Below are 25,003 nucleotides of genomic sequence, written 5' to 3'. Positions count from 1 at the left end.
CTGTTGATCAGCAGAGCATTGAGGTGGTGGAGAGAGTGAAAGGAGCTGCTTTTTATCCACGAGGCTTGGCAAACGAATACACTGCGGCAGGAACATCGTTTATTTTTTATCAGGGTTTTCGGTACCTCGGTGTGGACATAAAAGTTTCAAGGAATGGACAAGCGGCCGAAGAAGATCTACCCAGATCAAAAATCAATTTCAGCACGTGTGGCGACGACACTCCTCGGGTGCAGGGCTGCAGTTAGTAAGATTGCAGTGGGGACCGGTCCTTGTTTTGTTATATTCATTCTGAAAGACTACTCCAGTCGAGATTGAGAAATGCGCTGCTGTGAGAGAGATCGCAGTCATTAATCGGACGAAACAAGCTTGCTAAAGGAAGTATGAAAACGCGGAACCTTTGAAGAACCCCACGTGATCACATTCACGGAGCTTGAAATATTTACGTCGTTTGCATTAAGCATACTTGTCCCTGTTAGGTTGCAGCCTGTGAACGGCTCAGTTATTGGCACATTGTACTAGGTTGCAGTGTAAGGGGTCGTATTTGTGACGCCGACACACTACATAGGTTTAGCTAGAGTTTCTTCTAATGATTTATCCATGCAAACGACAAAACCCGCGTTTCGATATTTCCGGAACTTTCTTTAGAACTGCTTCATCATTTGACTGCTTTAACATCAACATGCAACTGGAAACAGCTCACCGAAGCGCTCGAGAAGTGAAGTGTGCAGGTGGCGTTACTTACAAAAGAACTCTCTATATAGTCAGTGCAAGCAGTTCTGGCAGAAGTAGGCGTTTCATTGTGCTACCTTTACCATTTGTCCCATTGCGTTAGATATCTCGGCGCTAACTGTAACAGCACTGGTCAGCCATAGTGCGTGCCGTATTTTTCTGTTTACTACTGCTTTTTCTACTTGGCGTACTCGCTGTGCACTGCACACCGGTCGTTATTGCCTCAAAAATTAGTTATGACTAACAGCTGCCGGTGCGAGAAAGTGGCAATACTGAAGTTTTCCGTTCCCCCTTTTTTTTGTGCCAGCCTTCGCTGGTTGCTATATTCGCACTGCAGTTCCTTTTCAAACCGCTTCGTGACCTCATCACTTCTGCTTCAGGGTTTTCCGCTTCTCATGAAACACAGAGTATTCCCCGAATGATCAGCAACATAGGCTGCAGATAGGAGCAAGCGATGATCAAGCAGGCGCGCCCTCAACCGCACGAAAGCGTGGGGCGGCGCTTACCGGAGACGCCAATGAAGCAACACGCTTTCAAAAAGGCGAGAAGAGGGAAAAGGGAAGACACGAGTTTTCGAATAGCAAGTGGGTGGTTCATAGTCTCTGATGAACTTTCTCAAGCAGCCCTTGCCAGCGCATCCTTTTGCGTGTGTGAGGAGTTGCGTGTTTGTATTTGCGCATGCATGTGTGTGTGCTACCGCATTTGCAGGACTGTAATAGTAGCGCCCGTCTCCGATTGAGAGGTACGCAGCCATCTACAAAAACTGGCCACCTCACTAAAGGGGCACAGTGTGCTCATGCAATGAATTTACATCCCAAGCCTTCTATTGTCGGGGCTCTTTCTTACACCCTGTGGCAATGGGTTCCCAAAATCGAATAAAAAACCTGAGGAATTTCAGGCGGCCTGTCTTATCACGGTCGTACATCAAAAACGAATTTTTTTTATATATACTAGCACCTATGCCAATGCTAATAGACTCTATTTTAAGTATTTACCAGCGTCTTTGAATTTATTATTGCACAAAGGTTAAAATAATGGAAATGTGCCAGCCACTGAGGCCGCCGATAGCGCCATACAAGAATTGCTGATAGAGAAGCTGATCTCCACCATGGAAGCAAAGATACAATAGACTCATGCTAGTGACGCGCTTCTCGTCGCGACGTGCCGCCCGCTTACGGGTAGGTAGCTTAACACTCACTAAGTCCTGGTAGGCGCCTTCCTCGTCCGAGGGCGCATCGGACGACTCCCTAGAACTAGCCATTGCCTATCATGATATGTCTAATCCTGTTATCAGTAAATTATTAATAAAACAACCACTATAAAGTTAAGGTACCGATAGTTTCGGCAACGTCCTTGGGCGCGTCGCACACCATGCGAGGCCGCCGCTGCAGACTTTAGGTCAAGCTGGCTCTACTGCAAGAGAGGGATGTGGCGTGAAAATTGAGCACACGCGATCGAAGGCCACCCTCAAGCTCAACTCACGTTCACATGTTCACACGGTTTCACATTGCTAGCGCTGCGAGCAACTAACCGAAGAAAGCCGTAGTGAGAAGAGCCAATTGCAGGAGCACCACGTGCAGTTCAGTATATCGAATGGCCGGCGAAATTGGTTTTGTATATACCGCACGACTTCACTATATCTTTATACAGGGTTTCAAAATGATGATCATTTTGTTCGATATAGCAAATAGTTCAATATATCCGGGTTTCCTATATCCCGGCTCGAATGCATTATGGTGACGTTTTCTACTGCTCGATGCCATTTTTACTGACAAGTTCGGAATATCCTGGATAAGTCGAACTTCATGCTGGGCTTCAGGTTCGCTCCGATTTATGCACAATGTTGCCTTAGTGATCCGAGATTGAGAGCTAAAAGTATCTCACGCTGAAATTTACTGAATGGTCTCCTCGTCCGCAACTTTTGCCGACCATGCCAGGAAAATGGGAAGGAGTTCTCTGCACGTGTTCTTCTATGAATAACATTTCCTCAACAACGACGCAATGAATTGCGGAACATTAGTCAGATGCAGCACTGGTATCTTCTAGAGCCTTGCAGATGCACGCGTGATCGCCGCAGGTAGCTGCCTCAAGAGAGGAGGCGCGGTCAGATTCGCCAGAATCTTTCAGTCGTAGAATAAACAAATGAGTTGCATCGTCAAGAAAAAAGCTTGCCTCTCTGCTCTGGCTAGGCGAGGCTATTGCTGGTCTTAATAACTGCGTACAAAAAAAAAACGATCTAACCACTGCGAAAGAATTAACGCGAAAATGATGGCTCGGAGCTTAGGCGACCCCGTCGGCATGCGCACTTCGCCTGGCGGGTGCCAGGGGGATGTGCTATTGAAAAAGGTTCATTCAGAGGTCACGTAGCAACTTTTTGTGACAGGTGAGAGGAAGATGTTGCGAAGGAACCGAAGGCACAGTAACGGTTGCACGCTAGGTGGTAAAAGAGCTGTAGGAGGTCATCAACAGGAAGAAGCAGCTGCAATATTCTCGTTATTGAGAAACAATATAGGTTTTTGAGGGAAGGAATGGCGCTGTAACTGTCTCACTTCTATGTGGGTCCCTCAATCACGCAGTGAGGAAAGTGATAAGCGAGACAGTCAAAGCAGGAAGATAGAAAGAGGCGCCGTAGAGGAGGACTCTGGATAAATTTCTACCACTTCTGGTTCTTTCGGATCTTGTACACAGCCGTGAGGCAAAGACGGAAGCGACGAAGGCAGTGAAAAAAAATGGGTAAAAAACAGAAGCGCAGGTACCTTACTCTTTTCGGCAGATCTCGTTCTACATCAGCACTGACGCAGCGCTCCTGAGTTCAAATTGGTTGAACCCTGCGACGTATATGTGTTAGCAAACGCGTGTCGTATACCGGTACTTAATTTTACATTGCCCGCTTTCACAATATTATACATACCCTCATGCCACAGTCCCGCCATGAATCTAGAGGAAGGGAGTTAATGTGCGTTCCCTCATTACCACAAGCCGCTTTTGTTCTTCGCCATCATAGAAACGCTGCTGCCGCGGCTCTGATTTGATCCTGCGTCCCCATGCTGTGCATACCAACGCCAAGAAACTCGGCCAACCCAATGGTCCAGATATTATGGACTCCTTCACTACACCGCGTCTTTCTCTTATGCTTCTTTCACTCCCTCCTTCATCCCTTCCTTGACTTTGCTGCATCGTGTATTCGGAGTATGACAATTAACGTATAATCGACGCGATAACCGAGGCAGCCAATATCTTTTCCGTGCACAAGATGTTTGCCTGAATAGCCTAGCTTGAGGCATTACGCCATTGCGTATGGCATGCAACTGGCATCTCTTCATTTTTATGCGTTGCATATTGCAATCGCTCAGTTCAGCCCTTGGGCGTGGCCGGGCAGCCACCAAACCACGTGACGTGACGTCACGACAGCCGGAGGAAAAGCTGGGCCCCAACTCGCGCGGTCGCGCGCGGCCGCAGCCACCACCTGACTGCCGCTCCTCCCGCTAGGGGCGCTGCGCCGGCGCATGACGTCACGGAGGAAAAGCTGGGCCCCAACTGGCGCAGTCGCTCGCGGCCGCAGCCACCACCTGACTCCCGCTCCTCCCGCTAGGGGCGCTGCGCTATGATTGACGTCACGGCACATGTATAAAAGAGCTGCGCTCCTTCGCCGGGACAGTCTTATACCCCTGTCACACGGGCATTTCGAGGGCCCTCGAACCGATAGTCTATCGACTCAAAGGCGATCGAGCGCTGCTACACGGGCAGTTTCAATGGCGATTGAGTCAATAGCCTATCGAGTCAACGGAGCAGCACGGAACTCCATCGAGATATGCAACGCATTCTTGGCTTAACCAAGCTAAGCCTGGCGATTTTTTTTTTAAATCAGAGATTCTGTTGTAGCGCTTTTTCCTTAAAGTAAGAGACATCTGTCACGTGCAGCCCCCTTCTACTTTACGTTTTTAAGCTAAAGATCGGCGTCACATGATCCAGAAGACAGAAGAGATTTGAAAAAAAAAAGTGCCAGTATGTTCAACACGTTTGAGTAAAACTGAACTTTAACAAACATTGCTTTTATTATAGTTTGCAGGCATGCGGTGATTACTCCTTAGCCTATCTTAATTTTGGAAGTGAAATTTCGTGGCAAGTTAAGGGAATAAGCAGAGTATAAAAAATTAAAACGAATGGCCCGCTTATACCCTTCTGCAACGAGACGCAGGTTGCATTCTTCTGGATAGAAACCTAACCAGAGACGGCGCCTTTTGCCGGGCTCTGTGGATTCATGGCGGGCACTTCATCAAGCATTACAGACTGAAAAAATTTAGAAACGTACACTACTCCCCCGTGCTTCTTGTTTTTTTCTTTAATGTTCCTCTTCTCTTTAAGAGATCATCATTTGGCCGTTCTTGGATAGCAATCTGAGCAGATTTAGTGAATGCCTCGCTTTCGCCAGAGGCTGCGGTTTCGCTTTCGGCAGCTTTCCCACCGCACTTTCTCAAATCCTTGAAATATATCTCTTCTAAAGCCACTGTGCTTCGCTTCGAGCGCATTTCAACACGGAGTGGCTACAGGGCACACTCCTACACGACTTTGCTAGGCCTCCCAGTGCGCACGGAAGAAGCAGTAGTGCGCCGTAGTCCGCCTGGCGTACGTATGGCGGCGCTGCAGCTCTCCGTGTCCCCATTCCCCAGCTCATCTTTTCCTGGATGAAGAGAAGAAGGAAAACGGAAAACCGGCGGCCAGCTCCCCAGAAATGCGGCAACTGCGACCAGGACACGGCGGATGCGGCGGCGGCCCGCTGGAAAAGATTCTTGGCTTCCTCGCAGCCAACCATACTACCGCATCTCCTCCCGCCGCCTCCAGTGAGATAGTTTACCGACCGCGCCTCAATGAATCACCATCAATGATTCAGGTGCCCGCACGGTTGTTGTTGCTGTTGTCCACATACTATGGTACATGCCCACATAGGGTGATTGGCCAAGAATTGGGGGCACAGAGATTTTTTGAGGTAAATAATGCCTAGACGAAATAAAAATGAATGGTAAGGACGGAAGAAGTAAAAAAAAGAAACAACGAAATGAAACGGGAAATGCATAACGCACGCAGGAGTTCGAGACTGATGTTTATAGCCGAGTAGTTTTATGATAATGATAACTGTAAGAATAAAAATAATATTGAAAAAATAAAAAACAATAACAAGGTAGTCATCTTGATTCCATTAAAAAAATTTGCACGGCAGTAAAAACAAACTTGCGGCTGTACCCAAGTATGGTGGATCCAAACGACAATAAGTCTGGGCTGTTCAAACAAAGGCAAAGCTGTTGTAGTGGTTTCTCTAAAAGCCGTCTTCTCTCATGCTGTATCGGCGACAAAACCACAAAAAATGGTCTAGAAACTGCTTTTGTCCACCACCTGCTTCTTTTTTTTTTCCCTCACCCGATGCCATCGCTCTCCCCCTCCCCCCATCTTCGGGAACACTTCCCTGTCTCACGGTTGGCTTTCTTCGCTGTAATGTCCTGCGCAGCATATTTGCGTCTCATATTTTGTGCCGCCTCTCTGCATCTGACTGTCGCTTAGTGCTAAGTTATGTCACCCACAGATGTTTACTAACGAGGAAGGTGCGCAACAATAGCCCAGCCCTTGCAAGGGGCCTGCAATTCAAATGTAGTCTCGAGGAAGTAATTACATCTAATCATTCAGCTAGTGCAGCCATCCGTATGCTAAGGAAAGGTTTCCTTAGATGCCGTATGGTTGGCCTCGCGTGAAAGTTAATTTTTATTTACTGCAATGAGGAGTCCTCGCTTTAAAGACATCGCCGGCGCACCTTGTGCTCTCATACGCATTCGGTGCGTTTCTATTTGAGACCGAAATACCGCAAATGCTAGTTCCAGGCAGACTGTACAGGCTGGGTAAAAGTACTCATTAAGGATCCTATGCACCTGCATATTTTGTGGCATAATTTCGGCCTTTTCTCGCATCTATTAATAGTCATTTACTCATTCACACTGCATCACAGGTATCCAAACGTAACTTTGTCCTGAAAAATTCAGGTTCTATTATTCTTGAATGCACTCTCAAAAGTTTCGCTTTACTCTCGTGTTGGCGTTGTTGTACTATTTAACTCTTACACGGGGTTGTTTCTGTCAGACAACTTGCACCCATAACTTGGTTGTGATTAGCCTTGGAGCGCGCACGCTTCACTATACCACTCAAACAGGTGCCTCCATGCACTGCAGTCATGTCTGGACATTGTTAGCTTTATTATTCCTATTTTTACGCCTCTTCCATTTTAGGGCCAAACGCAGGTTTGTTCGTTATCGTTGGTATGATTATCTTTCACATAACGCAATCGCTGTCTCATTATTTGCGCCGTCCGCCTCCTCTGCTTTATCGGCCTTGTCTTTCGGAAATAGGGAGTACGTATTTTGGCCACCAGGTGCCGCAACTCATTGCGTTGGTTCCCTCCATCATGTGTGGCATTCCTTTTGTTGGGCTTTTATTCTTGTTAGCATTCGGCTTCATCCATGAGGCTTGCGGTACACTTTCCACTCTCCCGCAATTATGTTAGTCATTTAGTCGACCTTGCAACCATGTCTGACTTCACGTGAAATCAAATGAAACCAAATAACTTTATTGATTCAGCATCGACAACGAACTTGCAATACTCGTGACACAACAGGATGCTGGCAAAAAGCCTGTAATCGCTTTACAAAGGCCAGCATACCGTTCACATAGCCAAACAGCAGGGAAGCAGGAGGAGCAAAATAAACAAGAGCCTTACAATCACAGCGAATGTATTAAATAAAAAACCTCGTACATTAGGTGACAGGCATAAAATCGCGGGCACAAAATTGCATATCTTCACCACAATTGGAGTAGCGGTGCATACAATGTTGTATAGATGAGTTTGTTGCGTTAACGCAGGCATTGAGAGTTTGTGGGAGTAAGTACTACAACATTTGGCGGCCATAGTTAGTCCGGTTGTACGGAAGCACACAAATCCTGCGTGGCGTTTCATGTCATTTTAAGCGGTGCTCCCCTCATTACCCTTCCTTAACTTTAGTACATTATCTTGCTACCTCCTCATCAAAGCCTCGATTCCCGTTGTTCTCATTTTACCAGTTTTTATTCTCCGCATGCCAATCCACATCCGCCCCAGGCCATTAGTTTGTCTTCCAGTCCCGCAGCGGCTGTTTTTATTTCTGAGAGCATTGTCTGATCGCTTGTCGCAGACGAGCATCGTCAGGATGGCGTCCTTTCTCTACATCTATTTCGTTCTTACCGTCTCGGTTTTGGCCATGTTCTGTTGCGCATCTATTTCCCCGTCTCTTTTCGTCCCTGATTACGCTCTTATCTTTCTCCGCTGCTCTTGCTCAATCAATGCTTCCACCACCGGGAAGGTGATCCGATTCACTCTTGGTCATGTTTTCTATCCTTTTTCCGCCTCCTCCCGGCTTCCTCACATCATTACGCCTGCTGCAAACGTGCACAGATGCGATGGCGTTTTTGTTGTTTGAAGTAGTGTTAGCAAGAAATTTGGGCATTTGCAATGGGCGCGCTTAAAATGCCGCCACCCACCAACACCCCCCCCCCCTCACCAAATTCCTATACTTTTATTGGTTGTATGAGAGCGATTGAGCTGCATGCAAACAAGCACAAAGAACAGTACCGTGCGAGTAGCCAGAACACTGCAAACGCCTGTCTCTAGCGATTTACGTCGGCCACAACTGAAGTGTAATCAATGTTTTGTTATGCTAAATAGATGCTTGCCTCCGGAATTCCCCCTAGCGCACCTGCGACAATAGTTCGAGAAGCATGATATGGGCCATGATAAAGCATGCAATAAACCCATGGGATGGACATTATGAAAACATGCACCATGAAAACCAGCACGAAAAGTGAAGTGTTTCACTTAACCTCCCTGCTAACGATGCTACAGTCCTTAAGAATAATTTAAGTTTTTCACTTAACCTCCCTGCTAACGATGCTACAGTCCTTGAGAATAATTTAAGTTAGGCTTTGTATGTTCACTGGCAAGGCAGAGTGCTGTTCGCGTTATCAATAATATTCCTGAGAAAAAACGATCACAGAACAAACGCTTGCAAATACGCCTAAGCTTGTCTTTGTACATGCGGATTACGGATGTATGTAGGTTGTCGCGGCTTTTCTGTAACGCTGCCTGCGACCTTTTTGGTGGAATTCCTGAATGAAATAGGCAGTGTTTAATACTCGCTACTGGGGCACACAGTTCCTAAACTAACCGTACGTTGTGTTGAGCAAGTTGGAATTGATTCATAATGACGTCTTCTATCTTCGTGTCGTCTTCTATACTCTGGTCAGTTATCCTTTTTGCGTTTGTCCACATTATTAATCAGTTGCCAATAATGCGCAGTTATTATTGCTTCAGCAAGGAAGCTTCTATTGTCATTGTATCAACGTGATATTTTCACCAAGCCTCCGCTATGCCAACTGCATCAGACGTTATTTAAGCAGCTTTCCTCTGGAACAAAGCATAATGACATTTTCAGGAAAAAATGCAAAGTGCAACGTTCTTAGCTGCCTCACATATATTGTTGGACACCTGAACCGCGCTGTAAGGGAAAGAATAAAGAAGGGACTGAAAAAAGGAAGAAAGAAGTGCCGTTATGGAGAACTCTGGAGTTATTTCGAGCCCCTGGGAATCTTTATCGCGCACTGACATCGCGCAGCACACGGGCGTGTTTAGCGTTGCGCTTCCATCGAAACGCTGCCGCCGCGGACAGGTTCCAACCCAGGCGCTCCGGCTCAGTAGCCGAGCGCCCTAAGCACTGAGACCACCGCACGGTCGGCCGATCCATAAAAGCTCCCAATCAATCAGCACTCGAAATGTAAAACAGCGGAAAGTTAGGCTAGTTGCTTCCGCATATACATGATACCGCGAGACAAAAAGGACGACAGACTTCCCGTCAGTCTGTCGTTAGTTATTATTGTCTTGCGCTACCACGTACAACCACCTGAAAGTCGACAAATTCATGTGCGTACCTGCATCTATTGCTTTCACTCTGAATGTATACAGTGCATATATTCACCCGTCATTTCATACGCGGCCAGTAGGCCAACTTGGCCTACCCGGATGGCCAGTACAGCTTCTTTTCACCTGAGCGACGATAGCATGCCTCGGCTCAACGTCGATATTTTTTAGAGAACCACTGCTTCATAATTTTTTTTCTATGCATGCAGCCGTATCAGAATAGATTGCAAAAGTAATGGCCGCCATACCGATTGCTTCCTCGCACTTTACTCACCGGTCATCCCGTACGCATCGCTGCGCTGCAAAGTACTATGCACGCGCATTCCGCCCCTGCAGTCCAAGAAGACCGCATAGAGAGAGTCCGCGCACTCTTTCCTCTGGACCCACCCCAACGGCTGCACATTGTTTCCTTGCCAGGTACATAAACCTCAAGCAAAAGCAAACGCAAATGCGCCCCTTGTGGTCGGCGTCCATCGAGACGATTGCGCATTACGGAAGCATTCACTCTCTGCTCTCACTGCTACAGCAGCAACGGCAACCCCGCCATTCCCATTTCACCCCTCAGCATCCAGCCGTCCACTTTCCGCAACAGCCCCCCACGATTCCCGATTTTTCTTCTCCTTGCTGCACATGATGCCCCAGAAGCACTCAGGAAGTGTTCCCTTTTTCCTGCTCTCCACTGCAACGGGTTCTGTTCCTCCTGACCTGAAGTGCTTAGTGCTTTCTCCCCTGTGGTGCGATTTCTTTTTTCCCTCTGGCAGTTTCCCCACTTCCTCAATATCCTTAAGCGTCGGGCTGCCCCCCCCCCCCCCCTCCTTCTGCAACACCGTGCCCTCGGGCAAAGATGTTCCAGTGGTCACGTCCTTGCCGTATATCTCGCTAACTCTCCATTTTGTTCCGATATTCTAGACCGCTCATTCATTCCACCCGCCCTGGAATCCTATTCGTACTCTATTGGAGAACTTCTTTCTGTTTCCGTGTCTAAAGTCTTCTGCACAGGCCGTGCGGTCGCCAGTAAGTGTATGTCGAGGAAGAAACGTCACTGCTACTTTTGTCACAGGTTGCAAGTGTGACATTGAAATAAGAGCAGAATACAGGGGAAAAGGTATCAACTAGACACGATCAAAGGGGCCCAGCGCGTCGCGCCAGTCATCAGGCCAGCTCCCTGTTCCTGGGTCCCCATCTTCACGCCTCTATTTCTAGTAGGTGGCATGTTTTGGACACATGCCGCTCTACCGCTTTGCGAGTGGGAAGCGACTGAGGAAAGAACCTCTATCTTTCATCGCGCACCTGCGCACTAATCTCTAAATAAGCTTATCACCTCTGCAGCTGTCAAAACAGCCGGCCGAAAACCTTTTGCTGCATTAAATGAAGACCTGCCAGCTCGAGGAAGTGCAAAAGGACTAATTTTTTTATACCAGAGCACAGTGAAGCCTCAGGTTAACCGGCGCTGCGGAGCTAATTTCTCTAATACAACAGGCTCGGGTATTTGTGCTGTCGTGGTGGCTTAATTCGGTGGATCATGAACTCTCAGGTTTCCTAAGCTGTAGTTGGAAGTCAAGGTAGGAGGACCGCACTGTCACTGGAACACTACCACAACGGCATGCTACAATACAACTTATAAACGCAAACTCGATACCTATGAACCCTAGTGTAGAATGACACATAGGCTAAGATATTAATCGCGAAGCAATGCTAAGTTTGTGGACTGCAAGTTCATGCATCGCTAGTTCATTCACGTTTCCTGTTTTTCTTTGCCATTTGCAAAGCTTAATCACAGTGTGGTCGCTTACTGCTTCCTTAAGCGTCCCCTTTTGGGTGAGTACCTACATAAGGCACAAAGAGGCAGTGACCCCAGGAATGCGTTTAGAGCAAGCGCAGCCTCCTGCTTCCCCTCCTTACCAATGCGGCGCTTTCGCTCGGTACACAGTGCGGTAAATGCGCCAGCGGCAGTCTAGACAGCGCCATTAAGTCGACCACCGCTCTCTCAATGGCCTTTCGGGGGGCGATCCCTCATCGCGTTCACTGCACGCGGCGGCTCTGCTGGCGGCTTCCGCTGCGAGCCGGGTGGGGAATCTGCGAACACTCTTTCGTGTTGCCACCTTACCCAATTTTCTATTCGGCCAGTGGCAGTCTCCAAGAAACGTCATTGGCTGCTTCTTTTTTTCCTCTTTGCTTCCGTTTTCTGGGGCATCTTTGTGCCTCTGTGTTCTGTATGTGCTCCGTTATTGGTCTGCTGCTGTATATTCCCCTTCGCATTTGTCTCTTTTGCCGGCACATAGGAACGTCTGTTCTTTCGCCCATAAGGAGAGCTATACGGACCTCACCTGCTTTTCTGCAGTCCTTTTTCTCTAACTCACAGACACCTTTCCATTCATTGGCCTTTGCTTGGTCACTCACCCTTGCGCTCTGAGGTAAAACGAATCCCTTTGGGGATGGGTGGCGGAGACGGGGACTACAGCGCGCTGCATACATGAATGCGAAAGTGAACCCGAACCCGAACGAGCGCTCACAAGAACGCCAACATTCGCCCCCATTCAGCATGGGTTTGCACTCGACGCCCGGCCTGTATCCCCTTCCAGCCGCTTGTGCGTAACTGCCGCGCATCGCCAGGTGCGATGGAAGTCGTCGGGGAGAAGGACGGGTAGCGTGAGCTTCGTGAACATTGGCACCATCCCGTTTTGCGAATGTGGATTTCTGCGGTTATAGGCCCTTTCATCTATGTGCAATCATAACTGGCTGTGGCAGCACCTGTCGTCAAATAAGAAGGTGGCGCGCGTTACGTAACGTGGGGTCAGGTTGCCCGTCTTCCGCATACGGGAATGCGAATGAGAGTTTTACAAACGAAGGCTGAAGGAAACATCCGGGATTTCAATTTAGAAAAGAAAGATACAAGTTGACTGCCGTTCTGTAACTCTAAAGAGACTCTACCAGTGAAGGCTGCACCATCTTCACAACAGAGACAAGCTTACAGACTAAAACCCGCTACATTTGTTGATTCAGGAGTGGAAAGAAAGGATACTACCGGCAGTTCCTCGTTTAATGGATGCGCTATCATAATTGTCGCGCGTTCCTACGCTGGTAGCCAGAATTAAAGCAGGTGTCGTATTGAAAACGCCGAGAAAACTCCGAAATATTGCAAAAACCTGTCTGTCGAATGACAAGACTGCTTTAAATGTTTAGCTCATCCTGCGGGGCGAAAATCCCATAACAACGTTCGGCGCAGAATCAAAGGAACCATAGAATCGACGTCTGGTAACTAAGGGTTCTATGTTCCATCTACCATAGTAAAAATGTTTGAAATTTGTTGGGGCTGGGCTTCACACTGGATGCTGTGAATGGCGTTTACTGAACTCCAGTCGTGCTCTCTTTCGAAACCATTATCAGTCTCTAGGCTAGTTATATTTGCGGGTACAGGATAAAAGCTGAGTTTGTTCTTGAGGACTAAAGCAATGCTGAAGAGTTCTCTGTTTTTTGTTGATAGGTAAGTCGCACCGGATGAAGTATTTGTTTTACATGTCTCCTTTTTACCGCGTTTTCAGTGGTGCACTTCTTTGTCAATATTCTACGCCACATAATAACCGCACAGTTAAAATTCATATAGATTTTGCTGACAACAGGTGCGTTCGTTAAGCGAGGAAATTTTGTGTCCAGTGGATGACAGTTTGTGGGGGCTATAGGCGTACCATCACATCGTAAAAATTAGTGTGAGCTTAAAAGAGCTGGATCAGTTCGAGGACGATGTCCGGGTGTTTAGGTCGCTTTATTCGCCGAGAGGTCGCTTAACGAGACTTTGACTAAGCATAGTTTTTGTAAGACAAAAGCTGAAATAAACTTGACTTGACTTGATAGTTATAAAGAAAGAGTAGTTTTTGTAAGACAAAAGCTGATATAAACTTGACTTGACTTGATAGTTATAAAGAAAGAGGGAGACGCAAGAAAATAGCACAAATAGTGGTGCACAAGGAATCAATATATGAACACCACCAAACAATAAATAAGAGGAAGCAAAGAGCATTCCATGCGTCATTCTCGTCATCCTTGTCGCCTCATACTGCTCCAGCGAAAATGACCTTCCCCGAGGTTCCGGCGCCTTTAGCGAGGTCTTCGAGGGCCCACCTCGTCGCAGGTGCACACGCCTCCACCTTCTTCAGAGAGCTTCGCACGGTTTTATTGTTCCCAGTCCTCGAGGGAGGCGCCTCCAACGGCACGCTTCGGGGAGCCGTGGCCGGCGACGAAAAAGCAAGCAAGGTGTACTGTAGCTAAAGGCACGACGCGAAGAATCTAACGAAGGGAGGCCCAGTTGAGAGTAATGATGGCAACATAATCGAAATGGTCACGCAATGGCGCCTTGCACTGGGGCGTGGGGTGAGGAGGAGAGAAGTGACGACCAGATATGAGCACACAGGAAGGCACGTTCGAATTGAGGGTGCAAGGAGATGAGCTCAAGTCCTGTGTTTATGAGCTCTTTGGCTCTGAATGTGGGACCTTTACGACTCATGGAAGACCGCAGTACATACGGGCCATCAGTTTTAAAAGACGGTAATGAAGAATAGAAATAGGCTAAATTAGTTTGTTGCAAGTGCCAAATTTCTTACTGCGAAGGACACTTTTTTTTGCTGGGTACATCTCCTGGCCGGTGCAGAAATTGGATTACAGTGTTGATGGCTGCTCGCAATTAGCGAGATCTTCGAACTTAATAAAATATGCAGTGCTCCACAAAAGCGTCGCACTGCGTCCAAAGCTGTTACACAGTTTTAGCCTTTACCTTCCTATACTCGAGGCAGTACATACGCAAATTTGTCAGCTTGGCCATGCAGCCATACAGCCTTCAAAAGTATAGAAAACGTTATCTCCTACCAGATTCTTGTGGCAGATAGGCGGTGGTTGAAGACATGTCACTATAGTGCGTCTGCAAGAAATGTGTTTCAAGAAATGCGTTTTCAAGAAAGCGAAAACACAGGCTTGGATCGTTCTTTAGTGGCAATTCCGTTGATTTTAATGGGCCAAAATAGGGTAAAACATCCAACAAACTTGACACATATGTGTATTTATTTTGTCATTCTACACATTCCTCACATTCTTAGACTTAGTGCATAAGCGTTGGGTCGAAATCGTGCATTTTATTCGTCGCAGTTCAGAGATATATTACTGAAGTCCTAGAGACATTTCCATTTCTCATGACAGTACTGCAGAATGCAGCACGCGACTAATTGATTTAAAGAACCTTAAATCTATTGTTGTATATGGTAAACCCTTCAACGTTTCTGGCGTCGCCTAGTTAATCTCCCTCCCTTTCCGTTCGTCTTTCTCTCTCATACAACGCAACTGAAGATTTTTGAACCTCTACCATGTGACAGGTAGCAAAAGTAGCATCTAACGCAGCGAACTTCATATCAGTGCTTGATAAGTCGCTCCCCTCCCCCCCCCCCCCCCCTTCCACCAAAAAAAAACAGAAAAACGCTAAACCGAATTCCCATGCTCTGTTTCCAGAAGAATGATATTCGTTGTTTTTCTTATAATTCCTTTCACGAAGCGGAGTCACGGAGCGTCTTGCAAGCGGGACGGGTTCCTGGCCTTTTCAATCCTCCGCATGAAGGATTAAACAGCCTTCTTTCTAAGCTCCAGCCTAAAAACCACGAATGTTTGACGTAGCTCGCCGCGTAAGCAACTTTTGCAGGACACAGAAAACATTGCGGTCAAAAAACCGTCAAAGGACTGAACAAAAAAAAAACCAACTTGTGCGCTACAACCACACCTTTGAGATGGATATATTCATTAATTACTGAACTCCGGTTCCAGGGCACCAAGTAAGTCACCATGTTTTCTAAAAGTTATCAAGCAGCGTGGTTTGTCCCTTACTAGTGAATTGGAGCAGTTATGGCATCCCTCAAGCTCTACAACGGTGCATGATGAGAACACTTCTCTACACATTTCGAGACCTTTAGACGTACCGTAAGATTCCACTATACGACTTGAAAGCAAAACCCGTTGGCTGGTTACATTTCGCAAAGTTGTGCTTCCAGAAACCCAATCGAGATAATAAAATGGCAGGGGACACTTTTTTTTTTATTCGAGAAGTGTGCCATGAGGCATAAGGGGACACTTAAGATCCTCCTCAAGGTCTGACGCGTTAGCGTAATGAGCTAATTCCTACATATGCAGAAGATCATTCTCTACTTTACTTTCATAAATCCATGGGAGTCCTCATACTCCTGCTGTCACGGTGGTGCAGCGGTTAAGCGATGCGCCACTGCTCTGCGATGGCTGGTGCTCCCAGCGGTTGGCCCTGTGTGACGAGATTGCTCTTGCCGAACGACCAATCATTAATTTAACTGCAACCCGCCACGGTAGGCAGCCTCCTCACTATTCGGTGGGCAGGTTTTGATGACGCCGCAAAGTCACGCGACCTAGGTGGTCCACCTACCTCCTAAGTTGCTCTCTAGGAACCTACACTTCCAGAGTCATGATCGTGATTTTTCGCTCGCAACGCCGACAGCGCCGACGCTGGATCTTGCGGGTAGCGGGGCCTTTAACGCTATCGCGCTAAAAGGAAAACTACAAACGAAAAAAGGAAGGAACAAAAGGTGCAAAAACCAGGCAAAGGCTAAGTTAATGAATCAGTGTGAGCCGGAGGCTTGCTGTCGTCGGCTGCTTCGAGCTCACGCTTCTTACGCTCTTGCTCTAGCATGGGCCTCCTGCTCGAACCTAGTCTGAGACGGCCGTTTCTGATATTGAAAGCTCACTCTCTATGCGTTGTCTCCGGCGCCGCTCTCGATTCTGCGAGATCTACGTCGCCCGCCGTTCCTCGTTCCGGCTACGCCGCTGATGGGCTTCTCTCTCCGCGGCAAGCCTCGCAAGCGCAAATGCTGCGAGTGTTCTTACCACCACCCATATCACTGCGGCAAGACAGCTGCTCCGCCGTACGCGCGCTTGGTTTTCGCTTTGTTATTTTTTTCTGCGTCTGACTGCTGTGGGTATCTGGGCTGAATTACTCCCTCTTGCCGAGCACTTCGCATCCTACCTGCAGCTGCTCAGGGTGAGAGAGAAATTCGGAACAAAATAGACCGGCTCGCGTGGCCGATGCCGGCTGCGGTAGCCAGAGAGGGCGTCATCGCTGCTCGCGCACGCAACTTTTCATAGCTAGCCCGACAGCTTGAGATTTAGATCTTTCTATTTCTCTCTGCGCACCAGCTTCCTTGCACTGTCTCTGCGTTCTTGTCTTCTTTCTCCCATGGCTGCCCTTCATATTACTCTCTCCTGACCATCGTTTTTATCACTTCTTTCGATCTGTCTGTCGGCAACATCATGTCTTCATTATCTCTTAACATTTCTTCTCTTCTTTCCATCATCGCCGCCTTTCTATTTTTTATTTAATCTTTCTCTCTCAGTCACTTCGATTGATGACCTTGGACAGACTTCATGCATACGATGGCTCAGAGCGGCCTCTGTATAACGACTCGCGCAGCACAATGAAGAAAGCTGAGAGAGCGACGCCATCTGGAGTAATGGAAGCGTCGGCAGCCCCTATACGTTAGGGTGCTGAGGAGAAAAACACGCGAGACTTACAGGGCCAAGGGTAAGACAGAAGAAATATACAATAGAAAAGTACGAAAATGGGCACCTTGAGGTGAGGCAGGCGACGCACCTTTGTACATACTCAGGTAATATCGGCATGCCATGTCTCAAAAGCACACGAATGCGACCTAATGGTCAGGTAGGAAAGCTCTTTTGTTCAGAGGACCGTTCCAGAAGAAAAGCTATGGAAGCACGGAGCGCGAGAAGGAGAGTGACGGTCGCCTTTTGATTGTTGTGTTGACCCTTTATCACTCGTTCCTTCTTGCTTTTCTCATCCCCGAGGCTGACAAGATGGCAAAGGAGACGTTAACTCCGTGTTCATCGGTGGAGGAGGAGGCAAAAGGGAGGACGCAGGGGATGAAAAATGGCCGAAGGTGTGGGCTCCGCACCCCCGTTCTCCTTTCTCCTTTCATCACAAACATCCTTTTTGACACTCGGCTCATGCTTCTATCCCGAAGCTGGCTTTCTTTAGAGCATTCTTCCCTTCCTGGAACTGCAACTTTCCGGCAACTACCAACTTTGTCTTGTGTGAGGTCGATAGAAAGAAAAAAAGTTGTACAGCACTGCAGTCTGGCGCATTAGAAAAATGCGAAAGCATTTAAATTTGAGTGTCAGGAACTTTTCTTCGCAAGTCAGTCATCTTTGTCACGTGACTTTTGGATTGCGTCGGAAACTTTTTTCAAGACATTGTTGCCACCTGACACTTATCACGTGAGCGTTGGATGAAGTCAGCGACTTTTCTTTTTGCAAGTCATCGTTCTCTAACATCAGTACACATCCCCAACACACTCTACTGTCGTACATGGCACAACGCTTTCAGTTCGCGCCCCTCTAACACACTCGAACCAAAGACCATTCGTGGCATACCCGTTGCGTGCCCGCCTGCCGCACAAAGTGCCTGGGTTGGAACCGCAAAGCCCGCGAATTTCTTTTTTCGAATGGTGCTTTTCGTGCGCACACTCTCTCATGGCATGCTCAGCCGACACACTGCCGACAGGTCCTGTACATGCCACTCATGAGACAAGAAATGCATTCGCATTAATGCGGTTCTTTCACTCTCTGTTGCTAAGTTAGTTGTATTTTCGTATTCCCGGCATCAACGTGATTCCAGCGGCATCGACAAGAGAGGCCACTCGCTTTGCTGGGTCGCTAATAGTGCACGAGAGAGACCTGCTTTCCTTCGCGTCGTGCTAGGCCCACGTTCGACCCGCACGAGATCTTCTGTAAGCTGCGGACGCAGTGGAGTCGCCATGGAGGGGAAGCTTAGCAGCCAAGAGTAAGAGTCTCGAAATGAGAAAAGGGGAAGATGGCAGGGAGATGGGGAGAACCCAGAGGGTTTGACTTAGGCAACACGTTCGGAGGGCGAAGGGAAGAAAAAAAGCTCCGGCAATCGCGATAAAAGTCAAAGTGAAACAGATCTCCTGTGCTAGGAGAAGGCGACCAGAGTATCTAAACCTAGCGCTCCGGTGCCTAATGAATGCCTCATTAAGACGCTCTGGCTGAAGCACCCGATCGCTCGTCAGGCAGCTCGGGATGTTAAAGATGATGAGGAGGGTTTTATGTGCATGTGAAGCAGCGGCAGGTTAAAAAGAGAATGCACAGAGTGAGATGCGAAGTGGCAAGCGCATTATGGCGTCCTTGACTTGCACTTGTCTCTGCTATTCATAGCGATAACTGTTTCACACAAGACGCCGCGTTAGCTCGGTGGTTATGGCGCTCGGCTGCTGACCCGAAAGACGCGGGTTCCATCCCGGCCGAGGCGGTTGAATTTCTATGGAGGCTGAATTCTAGAGGTCCGTGTATTGTGCGATGCCAGTGCACGTTAATGAACCCCAGGTGGTCGAAATTTCTGGAGCCCTTCACTACGGCGTCCATCACAGCCTGAGTCACTTTGGGACGTTAAACCCCCATAAACTATAAGCCAAAACATGATTTGCACAACAAACAAGAGACCTGATCACTTCTCAAACCCCTAATAGAAATTTTATTTCAGTTAGGTGCAAGCATATGGAAGATTAATCAGGAATTAATTAGCCGATCAACTATCAAAGAAAGCAAAGAGAAGAGTTGTGGTGCGGGCTACTTCTGCGCTCAGTCTGTCCTGTTGTGCCTACGTAGTCGTCCTTTGCGCTGTTTGATCAAACAAAAGCAAAGACAAAAGGAAACTTTTTGGCAATATCAATCACGTCACGCTTTATCAAGGCGCAGGTTTATGAGGATAAATCATACTACGAATAAGTAATGATTATTTATAAGGATAAGTCATATTGGCAACAGAATGGAAAATGTATACGGAGTTATCGATAGGGACTCAGACTTAAAAAAAATTCCAGGTTTTTTCCAACGACACATTTCATCTCTTGAATCACTAGCCATTATGGCAGCTTTACCTTGCATCTTAAGAGATTTAATACAAGTTACCAAGGCTGCCCTTGTGGCAAAAGGAGTGAATCGTGTTACTATTTCCTGATAGAATGCGCTATTACAAAATCTTTAGGTAACCAACTGAATCAAATGCTAGGTGGTGACAGTACAAGCCATGAACCAAAAATGGCCAAGAATATATAAACACTTAAAATATTCGAACGGACTAAAATCATAACTGAAAAAATGCTTTTATGTCATCAATACTGAATAAAAGTTCCAGACTGCTAACGCAGGATTTTGTCTCCAGAAGGGAAGGAAAGGGAAATAAGACAGCTATGGGACTTACAAAGAAACCCATTATGGATGAAAAAAGAGTGCCTTATTACCGCTACAACGAACATCGCAAAGTGCTTCATACAAGGCACTTCTGTATATAAAACCAGTGAGAAGAAACAGGCGTCAATAGCCAGAAGAAGAGCCCATGGAATTGACTACATGAGTGAACCATTCCAAGTGTTCCTCTCTGCTCTCTTGGGGTCCAGGCAGTGACAGTAAACCCTCGGGTTTACTAAGCCCCCTCCAGGTGAAGCCAACGTTCCAACCACCCGGCTTGACGACCGAGTGGCAACGAAGTCCGGTTTGGGTTTAACTACACAAGGCAGCCTTTTGGACATTTTCAATGGTCGACAACGCCTTCAAATAGATAGCGAGAAATGGCAAGATAATTTGAAAAGATAGTTCGAGATTGTTAAAAACATTGTCACTATGTGCAATTAACCATGCTGCTTATTTTTTTAGTGCACTTTTATTTTTATGTGACGCCGATCATGTTACAGCCTCATAGTGACGCCAACATTATGTAGTATTAAATAAATAAATACAAATTATCAGCATATTTTCAAAGCAGGAAAGCTTAAGTTTTGAAAGCATCCTTGGTAAAATATTTTGTACTGCACAGTCAATTCCACGGGCGACTGATGCCGGCGGTTTCCCTGTGGCGGAGTTAGAAATATGCATGGACAGAGCTTTCTTTTGTATTATTTTTTACTAGCTGAAAAGCAAGAAATTTGGAAAAGCAGTTACTAATATTGGTAAAAATGAACGGCTGGAACCTGAACCTTTTTGAGCGAATTTGCGATGGGAAACAATCAGAATTGTGTAAATGGGCGGGTTCTTCTTGTTATAATTTTTCGAAGTGGAAATGTATGCGGCAGTAGTATCTTGCCGTAATTACAAAACACAGCCTCGCACCTAATGTATACGATCGCGTGCTGGAATACTGACCCCCCCTAGACAGTAGTCTGCTTTGCTACTGTGCGTGGTGGAGAATGTTTGCCAGTGGCCATCTTCTAGTTCGACTGCCTCTGCCGAGTAAACTATAAAACGAGAAAGTGAAGCGAGCAAAACTAATAAAAAATTATTAAAACGTGAACTCCGGCCGGTAGGAGCGTAAAAGAAGCTGATGCCCTGCAAGCAAGCAGGTGTATACTTATCAAACGTCCCTTCCAAATACCTACGTGAGATAGCAAAAAGGAAATGAATACAACCTTGAAAAGGACAAATCAATGTATCACACCACACCTACGACACCTATCTCCATCATAAACCGTCTAACAACTCTTTTTTGCTTCTTCACCGTCCCTTCTTGCTTGTTTTTCTCTCTTCGGTGTCAGCAGCTCGTGAGTCTCCTCAGAAACAGCAGCCCCGACAGAAGAACTGTCCGGCTCTAAGCAGTATTGACGTAATATAGCAGTGGTGAAGACGCTAGGAAAGCACGTTAGGCTAGGAATTAAAGTGGCCTTGCACAAGCTTTTGCTGAAAATCACGTTGGGCTCACTAAACAATGACGACAGTTCGCTTCTTCCTGTCGTAGCAAGCCTCTTTTTTTCAATAGAAAATCTCCCTTCTCGACATCGGAGTGATCGTGCTTTTGGGGTTTCCCTTCACACTGGCTGTCTCTTCCCTGGGCACTGTCTTCCTTGGGGACGAGTTTGAAAAGGCGTGCAACGACAGAGATCGTGCCCCCGTTCCGTGGCATCGGCGGTGGTGTCTTGCTTGTATCACTTTCCCGCGGCTTAAAGGCAGCGGTCCCTCGACGACAATCTGTCTTGTTGAATAAGGGGCAGAAAACACGACGGTTACGGCTTTGCACTGTTTTTAATCGGGCCGTCTGCAACATCATGATAGATAAATCGAGTTTTTCTGTTGCAGTTGAGTGTGTTGGTGGTGCTAAATGCGTGAAGAAAAAAAACTGGAGCCGCTCTCCAGTATTTTCTTTTTTATCGCTGTGTGAAACAAACTGGGCTTGCTTTTTACAGGCATGCGTCTAGTGTCGGTGCTTTTTAGATGCCACTGCTTACAAACCATCACCTCGACTGCTATGCATTGCAAACTAAGTGCAGTAATGTAAATGGGCAGCATGCATGATCGGTGCACTGCTATCAGTTGCTATCAGGACTGAATGCACGAAAAGTAGCTGGAAATGTAGCCTTTATTAAGCGTTGCATCAAATTACAGAACTGAGACAGCGTTAACATAATTGTCTTTGGAAATAATTTTTTCTTCTGTCTCGTTGTGCTCGGCAGAACGAGGAGGGGGGGGGGGGAAGAGCAGGGGCTGGCAGACCCAATCGCTGCGGTTTTTTAAGTTCGAGGTATGGCACAAGTTCCTCAAATTTAACTTGATCAGAGTATGGTTTAGACTCTCCACCAGGGGATCGCTCACTCTTTGTTCCGTATACGTCCAACACCGTGGTGCATCCTTCGCACAAGCGCCCGAGCTTTCTTGTGCCCTACACACCGGGATTTACAACTTGCGCCAGATTGCGGGTTTAGGACAGCTCCTCGAATGAACAAGACCTGTACGTAGTAATATATACAGTACAGACACATATGGAAGAAAAGATGTTCGTTCTCAATGAAACGATGAAACCCGAGCATAACTTTGAAAGTAGCTTCCTGGCGACTTCTCCGTACTTTTAATGTTTACTTGAAAACCATGTAGTACTCCTAAAGCTCCGCATAGTATTACAATTTTATATATTCAGATGTATTACCTGTACATTGCACACAGTGTGTTCCTTTTAATACTGGAAGAAATGTTGAGGGATTTACGCATCGAATTCAACTATCCATTCCCGGATAACTCAGGCGGCAGAGCTCAAGCATCTGCTTCGGGTTAGTCGGAGTTATGTGCTGGGGTTTGATTTTGATTCCTCTCATGCCGCCCCCAACAGTTGTGTAGACCACATAGTGCAGAGCCAGTTGCACCCTCGTCGATTTTCTGCTGTCGCTGTGTCTATAAGTAAAGCTTCGGCGGTGTGTGATCGATATATTTCAATATTTGCTGTACCGGTGCAGCGTCGAATGAGCAATAGAAAGAGAGACAGGAGCGGATCGCTCACATCTATAATGCACAAAGGGGCTGGCCCCCTGAAGCGCCGGCTGAACGAAAAACACGGTTATCGAGACGTGCTTTTCGTATTAGCGACGTGTGTTTGCGAGGACATGCGCGCTGTTCGTCATCGCTCCTCCCACGTGCGGTCGAAAATCCCACCGCGGTAAAACGGCACGCACAGCTTTTTAGGCTAAGCTTTCACAACGCACGTACCTTTCTTAGCTGAATTGCGACTGTTTAATACTGGGTGGAGTTTGAACTATCGTTTCGTGCGTCTTTGTGCAGCCGAATATGATTACAATTGCAAATACAATTTTGCTTAGTTTAATGATTCGCTCTTTTTTCATTGTCTCAGGCGATTCCACCTGAACAATTGGAGAGCTGCAGCCTGAAGAAAAATATTGATTACACAGAAATGTTGGTGATACATTGCACCAGAAGTATTTCTACTAGTGTAGTTGAGTAGAGTAGCAGTGGTGAAAAAGGAGCCAGATCTTAAGCGCGTGGGCTCATAATTATCCATACCATGCAGGCAAGTTACTACTTAAATGGGCCGCTCAACATTGCGACATTAAGGACAAAACAGAATTGGAGGAATCTATTTGTTATATTATACCCGCGTTCAACTTGTCTTTCATACTGTTCGTACGAGCTTGCTGTTTTAAAAGTTCATGGCGTAAAGCCAGAGGCAAGACAGCAGAAGCACTTAGTGCGCAAAAATAGGCGAAGCACTCTTCTGAGCACATTTTCAGGTGAAGGGAGGTCGGGCAGAGAACAATCAGGCAGCCAAATAATCATGAAAATTCCTCTAGTCATGCCCTCTTGGCGGACCATTCTCAATAATAAAAGAAACAAAACAAATCAACTATAAACGCCTAGCCACAGAACAACACGCCGCTAAGCATCACGGTAGAGGAAACAAGACAAGGGAAGACTGCCACCGAATCAGGATTGTTCGTATCGATCTTCGGATAGAACGGCGTACTTGGAGTTGCCCTCGGGCTCTACACCGGATGATAACAGTTCGGCGCCCAGGAATAATAATAATTATAATTGGTTTTTGGTGGAAAGGAAATGGCGCAGTATCTGTCTCATATATCGTTGGACACCTGAACCGCGCCGTAAGGGAAGGGATAAAGGAGGGAGTGAAAGAAGAGAGGAACAAATAGGTCCGTAGTGGAGGGCTCCGGAATAATTTCGACCACCTGGGGATCTTTAACGTGCACTGACATCGCACAGCACACGGGCGCCTTAGCATTTTTCCTCCATAAAAACGCAGCCGCCGCGGTCGGGTTCGAACCCGGGAACTCCGGATCAGTAGTCGAGCGCCCTAACCACTGAGCCACCGCGGCGGGGCCGCCCAGGAAGAAGAAAAGAAAAATCGATAGAGCATTAATCGAAGGCGAGCAGGTAGGTGCCGTTAAGCCTGATGTCATCATCATCATCTACTTGATCAGGCGTAGAGCATATCAGCAGATCGTGGTTTCTTCCCCCTCCCTACTTGCATGTAGCCCTTGAAACACACAGCTCGTGAAAATTCTTCCGGGAGGTGGTAGTGGCTCAATGGCGCACTGCACTTTTTTTGTTTTCTATTGATATTCACTTCTTGCGGGTGCGCTGTGGCGTACCAGCATCTGGTAAATTCTGGCCAGCATCATGTGGCGCAATTGAGGAACCACAGCTTTCTGCGATGGCTCGGTGGCTTTGTGGTCGTAGGCTGAATCTCTAACCACGATGGACGCATTTCAGTTGAGGTAAAAAACAGCCATGTGCTGATATTTTGCCGTCTGTACTTCCACCCTGCCCGGCTTCGTCCAAGCCGCGCTCTACCCTCATCAGGGGCGAGCGTTTGATAACAGCGAAATCGTATGCCATGCGTATTGCATGTCTTCGGGCGTGCGTATGTCCCGACAACAATAGAGAACATTATCCCAATGCTTATTT

Source organism: Amblyomma americanum, chromosome 10 (genome assembly GCF_052857255.1).
Source record: "Amblyomma americanum isolate KBUSLIRL-KWMA chromosome 10, ASM5285725v1, whole genome shotgun sequence".
Taxonomy (NCBI): Eukaryota; Metazoa; Arthropoda; class Arachnida; order Ixodida; family Ixodidae; genus Amblyomma; species Amblyomma americanum.
This window is presented reverse-complemented; position numbering follows the sequence as displayed.